The sequence below is a fragment of the Manis pentadactyla genome, chromosome 16 (genome assembly GCF_030020395.1).
Source record: "Manis pentadactyla isolate mManPen7 chromosome 16, mManPen7.hap1, whole genome shotgun sequence".
NCBI lineage: Eukaryota > Metazoa > Chordata > Mammalia > Pholidota > Manidae > Manis > Manis pentadactyla.
This window is the reverse complement of record NC_080034.1, coordinates 78,734,108-78,742,572: the sequence shown is the minus strand read 5'-3', so window position 1 is coordinate 78,742,572 and position 8,465 is coordinate 78,734,108. Positions and strand designations below refer to the sequence as shown.

The following is an 8,465-nucleotide window of genomic DNA, read 5'->3' as shown; positions in this document are numbered from 1 at the left end:
ACCTGATCAACTGCACAAACGCAACTCACTGAATGAGATGAAGAGCAGCGAGCCTGGGATCCCTCCTCCGGAAATGCTCCTCGTGCCTGACACACGACTAGAACTAGTCTTCTTTGTTGTGAAAAGTTTCAGACTGGAGGGGCCCTGATTTTGTCCAGTTGGACTGAAATCATGCGGAGACACCAGTGCTTGAGCTGTTATTAGCCTCTCACTGCTTTTGGCTGAGGCATCAGGGCTGTGGATGTGTTCATTTTCAATTCAGTGAATTTGGGCGTGCTGGTTTTAAAAGGATAGAAGGCAACTTTGCTGGGAGAAAAAGGGTCAGTTACTGCCTGGAATTCGAGAGCTTCTTCTAACACTGCCAGAAAATTGAGGAAGGGCAGTTGTATGTACACTGGATCCTGAAAGGCAAGCGGTGAGACCAGGAGTTCCACAGGCCAAGTGAAATAAATATGTATTTAAAAGCACTGAAATGAAGTTGAAAAAAAAGTGAGCAAAATTTCTTGACAATAACAAGTTGCTGACTGGCCCTGGGAGCACATTGTCCCAGGAAATCCTCACCTGAGTGGATTATAAACTTGAGAATGGAAAGCAGTCACTCAAGACATCCCAGCTGACTTACACACCTTCAGCCCCGACATGCTTTTCATTGTGTGATGAAAGGGCCATTAATGAGATGACTTTTGACCTGGCCACCCCACCCTGCCACACATACTTCCCACTAGAGGAATTCCAGGCCCACCAGCCCCTGGTTAACATAAACTCAATCCGTGGCCCTAGACAAGTGTCTGGGCTACTGTGGGGGGTAATTGCAGAGACTATCTGCACACTAGTCTTGTTGATAGCAGTAAGTCACCCTAGGAAGTTTCTATTTTGTTTTCCATGATTTGGAAGTGTTGTTAATAGAAGTAATGACAAAATCAACATTCAAGGCCTGTAGTGAGGCTGGAATAATGTACTGAAAACAGAGCAAAATATAACAGCGACAGATTGTGAAGTCTTGCATTTAGGTTCTAGATAATCAACTGCACAGTGGGTGGAAAATAACTTTTTACTAGTTCAACATGATAACGACTAAAAGAAGCACTGTCCAAACCTCTTCCATAGAATTCTCTTTCAGGAGATTCATGGTGTGTGTTGCATGATATTAATTCATATTTCCCTAAGGACTTATTACTTACGGGCATTGTTGTAAGGCTTTCATATACAGTCACTCATTTAATCCTCATAACAGCCCTCTGTGTTAGGGACCATTATTTTTGTCCCAGTCTACCTCTGGGGAAATTGGAGCAGAGTGGTCATGTAAATTGCTCAAGGTCATATAGCTGGCAGAACTGGGATTTGAACCACTGCCCATTCTCTTAATCACTATGTCATAGTTCCTTTCAGAGGACTCATAAGTAAAGAAATTGGTTTAACTTTGAATTAGAATTTCACATACTTGTTTGAGCACTGAACAGATCTTTTTTTTTTATGACACCCCAGTTATATCTGATGGACTAGTGTTTTTTGAAATAAGTATTTGTGAACTAATGCCAAGAAGGTTAGTTGACCTTAATGTTAAGACCAAAAAATGGCATAGCTGCCAAAAACTGAAATAATGCCATGTGGTGACAGAATTATTCTGTTTAAGAGATGTAGTTGTCCTACTGTGTGCTCTGTGCTTGTCTTTCCTCTCCTGGAGTGCTCTACTCTGTCTTGGGCATCATATTTTCTCAGAAACCAAAGGTGACCAAGAGTCTGAACACCACTGTCAGATGAGGAATAGCTGATGTTGCTGGGGTTGTGTAGCCTGGAGAGCAGATGAGGAGAAGATAACGATATATGAAGGGCTCCCATGTATTCCTTTAGAGGATAGAAATGGGATCGACAGGTAAAAGTTACAAAGAAGCAAATTTATACTCAATATAGGAGAACTTTCTAGAATATAATAGTCATTCTGTGAAGTCTTGAATTCCTGACCCTCTGGGATGGCTGAGCAGGTGTCAGGCTGGCAGAAAGCTGTGGCATGGTAGAAAGAGCATGGTCAGAGGACCAAGTTCAAGTCATGATCCTGCTCCCTTACATGCTATGGGACTTACATTCCAGCCAGTCTGTTTCCTCAGCAGTCAAATAGAAGTAATGACACATATTTCACAGGGTTCTGTAAATTGAGTCTAGGGTAGAAAAAGGCTTAATAATAGAGCAACTAGTGGGTGGTGTCATGTGGGAAATTGCAATGGCAGTCTTCCAGCCAAAACATCCCAGAGGTCACAGAACAGAGAGGCTTACAGACCAAATTAAAAAGCTTAAATCACATATTTGACTAAATCATTTAAAACCCACAGAGAGATGCAAAGGGAATAACACAGAGTCCATTAGTATGCTTATAATAGGGTTACAGGCAGGTGGAAGGCCCATACTATTTAAAACTCAGGGTGTGCAATGTCCACAAGATAAAGACTGACACCAAACTACCAACAAACTATTTTGCCCCCAGGTGCAGGTTGCAAGTAAGCGTACACCTTAGGATAAATCAGATGGCCCTGGAGGTTTGTCACTGTCCTCACCATTCATTGTACTGTACTCAATAGAAGAGTCTATCCTTCTTCATACCGGTAATGTTGATTAGTATAATAAATTAACCAGACCTGTGTTGTCTCATCATCAACAGATGGTTCCTGTTTTTCCCTCACACACATCTAAAGGCCCTTGCTATAAACTACAGCTCTGAAATTGACTGTTTTCAAAAAAAACAGCAAAAAATCTCAGTAACAGATGGTACTTGACACCAGTCAGATTCTATCCAAGGACTGAATTGGGATTTTCAGGACTCTTCAGTCCAGAAGCCAACTTCATGGAAGTAGAGCTTAACCCAATATCAACAATGCAAGAATTAATTACTATTGCGTAGGATGTAGGAATGGATTTGATTGTGGTTAATGTTCTATTGTGAATTGCTTCTTTATCTCTTTGTTGAACATTGAGCACACATTCAATTAGTATCTTATTTCAATTTTTCCCTCAGGGTTACAAAAAATTCTATAAAAGCTCTTCTGATAAATTTTCAAGAAAACTCAAAGAATATAATTATTCTGTAGAAAAGATGTCATATACTGACTGATCTTACTACTTAGAACAGTAAATACTATGCAAAGTGAACTTGTTAAGTTTCTTTTTGTTGTGATGTGGTTATTTGCATAGGTTTCGCACTCAATATCTCTTGTTGTGCCTGTGTAAACAAAACAGGCCAAGTACAATAAAACATATCAGAAATAAAACTATCAGTTTTGGTTTCTGAACATTTTGTTATGTTGAAAGGGTCTCCCTATCCAAAAATGAATGCTGTGTGTGTTCGTACTGTAATATGTGCTTTTGGACTATGTCTCAATGTGCTCAAAAGATAAAAGTCATAGCTTCTGGACCTGTCAGAGGACAAGATGAATAAACTTTAACAGGTGAGTATTAAAAAAAAATCACAAACAATGTTTCTGATAAGGATGCACAAAGGACAAATCAACAAATAAAAAGTCAACGCCAAGCTGAACTTTGACATTGCAGAGACAATAGAGCACAAGGCAAAGATGTGATGTCTAGATGCTTGGAGCTTTGTGTGGCCTCACGTTCTGGAGAAGCTGACAGCAAGTCACAGCAAGGCTTCTGGAAAGACTGCACTGACTGATTCACGCTGATATGGGTGAATTGTTTAATAAAAGTTGCTGTTTCCACATTGTTTACCATGATAACAATGATTTATAGTTTTAACTTATCCGCATGATGTGTTAGAATGAGAGAGCTGAATATTCTGGGAGTGACTGGTACTGCGCGTTTGTTGCATTGCTGAGAACATTGTTATGCTGTAGAGGAAAAAACTGAATAGGATGGATGAGACTCATAAGATGGGCTAAGTAAGCATAAGTAGTAAGTAAAGCATTTGTATGTTAAATGTGGACAGGAAAGAACAGACAAGACATCCTAAAATTCATGAAATAATGCATACACATGAGACATATGAAGCACTAAATATATAAGAAAAGCAAATGCTCAGCATATACAAAATATGAAATATGAAAACTCAGTGTTCCTGAGGCTCTAAACTGGCCACCCACTGGTGTCACCCATCATGGCCTATGTGTACTCTCTGCAAGAAATGTAAATAAAACCCATGCTTGTTCAGTAGGCTGATCAGTGAACTACCACTGCAGCCAGGCATACTTTCCCTGCCCCTGTGTTTCTCTGAAAATAAGTGTCATTAGCTCCAGGTACCTTCTGCTGTGGATCCCTTGCTGAAAGCTCAGTTGTAGTCCTTACAAATCATAGCATCAGTAAGAAAGTTGTTGCGGGAGAGAGAGCGAGCAGATGAGCTTGCACATCCTAGGATTCAGGCACGATGGTTCTCCCACCCCACTTACACCCAATCTTGTATTACCTTATCAGATTTCTTCCCACTTGCTTCTTGCTATAGATTTTAAATGGACCTAAAAACGCAGATGTTTTGAGCATTTGAATTTAATCTGTGAGGGTTTCTGTTGCATGACCTCTGGGAGAGTTTGCCTGGTACTGTACTAAGAAGTATATACTGCATCAACATAATTTTTCGCAAGACAGATGGGATTCAGGATTTTGGGAACCTTTGATAGCTAACTATTATATTATGCCCCCCTGCAGGTGCCCAGGGTATACCTATATACAGTGAACAAGGGTCATCCATGTAATTCTACCTGTGGCTTTAGGGCCATGGAATTCACAGTGAAATCTTACTATGGGTTCCCAGAGTGCTGGGCCACTGGGAGCCATGAGAAGTCCTTCTGCTTAGGAGAGGTCTCCACTGAGACTGACTAAGTGGCCTCCTTATTCCTCAGGCCCACAATCAAACTGCAGCTCATAGGGTCAAATTAAAAACAAATAGCATCCTAAAAACAGTGGGTCAAGGGGGATGGCCTAATCTGCTCACTTCAGGGCTTTCCAGAGAAGTTGTGTCCTTTTTCCTGAGAGGATTCCACAAAGAATTCACCATATAGACTCAGAGTTCTAATTTCTTTTGTTCACCATCACAATTAGAAAGCTCTGGCTCTTAACCCAAGGCTGGCTGTGGGTGAGGGTGGGAGGGGACAGGGAGCCTGGCACTCCACCTGGTGGTCAGAGTGCTCTATTAACAGGTTTTTGCTAACAGTTTTGAAAGCAGTTGATAATTTTTGTTTTCTCTGCAAATGGTCACAATGGATACCTTGGATCTTGTACACTCCAAGGAAACCCTTCCTTTGGAGGCCACTTGGCCTGGGTGACCTCTAAAGTCCATTCAAAATCTTAGCTCTTGCTAAGCTTTCACAATTTGCCTTGTCATGCAAAAGATATTACAGGCTGCCCTCACTTTTCATGGTTCTGATATGCACGAATTTCAGTTTTCATGATTTAATTATAAAACACAAGTCCCCCAACTACATGGTCCAATTTCAGTTACCATGGTATATCAACCATAAGTGATCGCATAAAGCACAAACTTCATTTCTAACTCTTCAGTCCACAAAACACAGGAACAACAGATGTACATTTATGATCAGCTACCAGTTATGTCAGACAATTGGCACACAGACAGCAAAGGGTGTGAGTTTATTGCCTCCTTATCTTCCAGTGATAAACCCATGTGTCGTTTTACAAACACAGATCACTGACAGAGGGAATTGGCCAACAAAGATGAAAATAAAGCAAATGAAACAAAAGGTGACAACATCATAGGTGGAATTCAAACTCATCATAAGTGGAGTTGCAGAAGTAATTACTGACAGTGGGAGTATCGACACTGGCACCCTGGAGAGACTCGCTCTGCAGCCAGAGGAACTCTGTGAAAGCAAACTTACTGACATAAATGAAAGGATGAGAATGTCCCAGAGGGAATAGCACCAGCAAAAACTTCTCATGAAAAAAACTCTCAGATATATTTCATGACACTGAAAGCGTAAAGGGTAACATTTTGGAAGCTGATTCATACTTAGAAAGGGGGATAACAATTTGCCAAGGTGTAGAAAAGATGCTTGCTCCATTCTGTAAATTATACAGAAGGTAAGTTTTTCCATATTGTAAATTATACAGAAGTTTAATTACTTTTGATAAGTTTTTACAAAGAAATAAAACACTTTTATTCTCAATGTTTCTAATGCCTAAAGTACAGTATACTGACAGTTATTAGTTTTACAAAATTTTTTTCATTTCCCTATATACTTACAATGGCACTAAGAGAGTTTTTGGTGCTTTGTTAAACATTTTTAAAGTTTATGGAACAATCGTAATTTTTCTATGAAGACCACATTGTACAATTTCAGCTTGCATGTTCGTTTTTACAGTTCTGCACAGCCATGCAAAGTGAGCATTGTCTAATCTTTAAAGCAGAGTTGCAAATTTAAATTTCTTCAAGAGCCAGAAAGGTAAGGTAAACGAGAAAGGCCAAAAGAACTTCTGGCCTTCATGGGGAATGGCAAAAACTGTGCCTAGAAAGCTTTAGCTGGTCTAAGGAAGACAGCCTCGACTCAAATGTAGGACGCAGCCAAGAGAAAGGCTGGTCCAGTGTAGCCAGATTTTTTGACTCTTCAAGGGATGCCTGAAATCTGGAATTATATGTGAAACGACAGTTTTTTTCCCTTTTTCTTTTGGTATTATTAATATACAATTACATGAGCAATGCTGTGGTTACTAGATTCCCCCCCATCATCAAGTCCCCCCCACATACCCCATTACAGTCACTGTCCATCAGCCTAGTAAGATGCTGTAGAGACACTACTTGTCTTCTCTGTGCTATACTGCCTTCCCCGTGCCCCATACCTACATTATGTGTGCTAATCGTAATGCCCCTTATTCCCCTTATCTCTCCCTCCCGCCCCCCCCACATCCTCCAAAGTCCCTTTCCCTTTGGTAACTGTTAGTCCATTCTTGGGTTCTGTGATTCTGCTGCTGTTCTGTTCCTTCAGTTTTTGCTTTGTTCTTATACTCCCCATATGAGTGAAATCATTTGGTACTTGTCTTTCTCTGCCTGGCTTATTTCACTGAGTATAATGCCCTCTAGCTCCATCCATGTTGTTGCAAATGGTAGGATTTTTCTCTTTTTATGGCGGAATAATATCCCATTGTGTATATGTACCACATCATCTTACTCATTCATCTACTGATGGACACTTAGGTTGCTTCCATTTCTTGGCTATTGTAAATAGTGCTGCGATAAACATAGGGGTGCATATGTCTTTTTGAAACTGGGAAACTGCATTCTCAGAGTAAATTCCTAGGAGTGGAATTCCTGGGTCAAATGGTATTTCTATTTTTAGTTTTATGAGGAACCTCCATAATGCTTTCCACAATGGTTGGACTAGTTTACATTCCCACCAGCAGTGTAGGACGGTTCCCCTTTCTCTGCATCCTCACCAGCATTTGTTGTTCCTATTCTTTTCTCCCATGGCCATTCTAACTGGCGTGAGGTGATATCTCATTGTGGTTTTAATTTGCATTTCCCTTATAATTAGCGATGTGGAGCATCTTCTCATGTGCCTGTTGGCCATCTGAATTTCTTCTTTGGAGAAGTGTCTGTTCATATACTCTGCCCATTTCTTAATCAGGTTATTTGCTTTTGGGTGTTGAGGTATGTGAGTTCTTTATATATTTTGGATGTTAACGCCTTGATGGATACGTCATTTACAAATATATTGCCCCACACTGTAGGATGCCTTTTTGTTCTGCTGATAGTGTCCTTTGCTGTACAGAAGCTTTTTAGCATGATGTAGTCCCATTTGTTCATTTTTGATTTTGCTTCCCTTGCCCGAAGAGATGCATTCAGGAAAAAGTTGCTCATGTTTATAGTCAAGAGATTTTTGCCTATATTATCTGCTAAGAGTTTTATGGTTTCATGACTTACATTCAGGTCTTTGATCCATTTTGAGTGTACTATTGTGTATGGGGTTAGACAATAATCCAGTTTCATTCTCTTACATGTAGCTGTCCAGTTTTGCCAACACCAGCTGTTGAAGTGGCTGTCATTTCCCCATTGTATATCCATGGCTCCTTTATTGTATATTAATTCACCATATATGCTTCAGTTTATATCAGGGCTCTCTAGTGTGTTCCATTGGTCTATGGGTCTGTTCTTGTGCCAGCACCAAATTGTCTCGATTACTGTGGCTTTGTAGTACAGCTTGAAGTTTGGGAGCATAATCCCCCCTGCTTTATTCTTCCTTCTCAGGATTGCTTTGGCTATTCGGGGTCTTTGGTGATTCCATATGAATTTTAGTACTATTTGCTCTAGTTCATTGAAGAATGCTATTAGCATTTTGATAGGGATTGCATTTAATATGTAGATTGCTTTAGGCAGGATGGCCATTTTGACAATATTAATTCTTCCTATCCATGAGCACAGGATGTGTTTCCATTTATTGGTATCTTCTTTAATTTCTCTCATGAGTGTCTTGTAGTTTTCAGAGTATAGGTCTTTCACTTCCTTGGTTAGG

The 8,465-nt window shown here is 40.2% G+C and overlaps 1 protein-coding gene across 4 annotated transcripts in view; it reads right to left on the bottom strand.

Annotated features, from left to right (window-relative positions):
- RIPOR2 (RHO family interacting cell polarization regulator 2) overlaps nt 1-8,465 on the bottom strand; it is a 260,160-nt gene that overhangs the window by 184,506 nt on the left and 67,189 nt on the right. The gene's annotated exons all lie outside the window — the stretch shown is intronic.